Source organism: Arvicanthis niloticus, chromosome X (genome assembly GCF_011762505.2).
Source record: "Arvicanthis niloticus isolate mArvNil1 chromosome X, mArvNil1.pat.X, whole genome shotgun sequence".
Classification (NCBI taxonomy): Eukaryota; Metazoa; Chordata; class Mammalia; order Rodentia; family Muridae; genus Arvicanthis; species Arvicanthis niloticus.
The window spans coordinates 108192120-108193129 of record NC_047679.1 but is presented as its reverse complement, the minus strand read 5'-3'; the positions used below and the strand labels follow the sequence as shown (position 1 = coordinate 108193129).

At 43.1% G+C, this 1010-nt stretch overlaps 1 non-coding gene across 1 annotated transcript; it reads right to left on the bottom strand.

Moving 5' to 3' along the window:
- Positions 1-405: 405 nt before the first annotated feature.
- On the bottom strand, positions 406-507 carry LOC117695558 (U6 spliceosomal RNA). The gene has a single exon (XR_004604621.1). It is a non-coding gene; the product is annotated as a U6 spliceosomal RNA (small nuclear RNA).
- Positions 508-1010: the final 503 nt, after the last annotated feature.

The following is a 1010-nucleotide window of genomic DNA, read 5'->3' as shown; positions in this document are numbered from 1 at the left end:
AGAAATCCGCCTGCCTCTGCCTCCCAAGTGCTAGGATTAAAGGCGTGCGCCACCACCGCCTGGCCTATAGCTTGCTTTTTAACTTAAAATTACAACAGTAAGATATTTGTAAAGATGATCTTAGCGATCACACAATCGTTCATTGTGTAGAATCCTGCTGCTTTTTCAAAGCTCCCAGGCCTACTGTTTCCTTTGTTCTTTACCCATGACCACCTCAGCAATGCCCTTAATAACACAGGTCCTTGCCAAAGACAATTACAGACCCACCTGTTTCCCATCCTCCACATTCATATCCAATTATCCCCCAAGAAATTGATTGGGATCTCTACTTTCACTTAGGCATTTCCACAGATGTCTGTCCTTACACTTTGAAAAGTTAATTTTTAACTTAGCATACAAAGTCATAAAAATACCAAATGACTCACAAAATTTGATTGTCATTCTTGAGCAGGGGTCGTACTAATCTCTATGTTCCAATTTTGGTACATGCGCTGCCGAAGCGAATGCAGTCATTACACTTAATGGAAGCCAAGACACACTCAGACGTTTTGGTGTACACCGGCATAACTTTGGCCTCAGAGCTTCATCTTCTTGTTCAGCTTATGATCTTTCTTTTTACTAGGCTCTAGCCTGCCTTCTGAGCCCATGATCAAATGGTAGCTTTCTTAAGAAGTTTTTGGAGTCTAGGTATGTTTCTGCTAACCAGAGTTAGCACCTCCAATGCCGGGCAGCACTCATGTTTGTTTTTGAGATAGATGTCATGAATCTATCAATGTCAATCCTAACATTGGCCTGGACTCACTAAATAGATGTCACTGACATTCTGATCCTCCTGCCTCTTCCTTCCTTCCAAGTTCTAGGAGTACAGGTATGTCCCAGCTGGTTTTATGCATGCAAGGCAAGTGCCAAACTAGCTGACCCACATCTCCTGTAGCGTCAGCTTTTGGTACATATGTGAGGGGCAGGTCAGCTTCTTGCTATTTACTCCAAGCTGGCCTAGAACTTGAGAT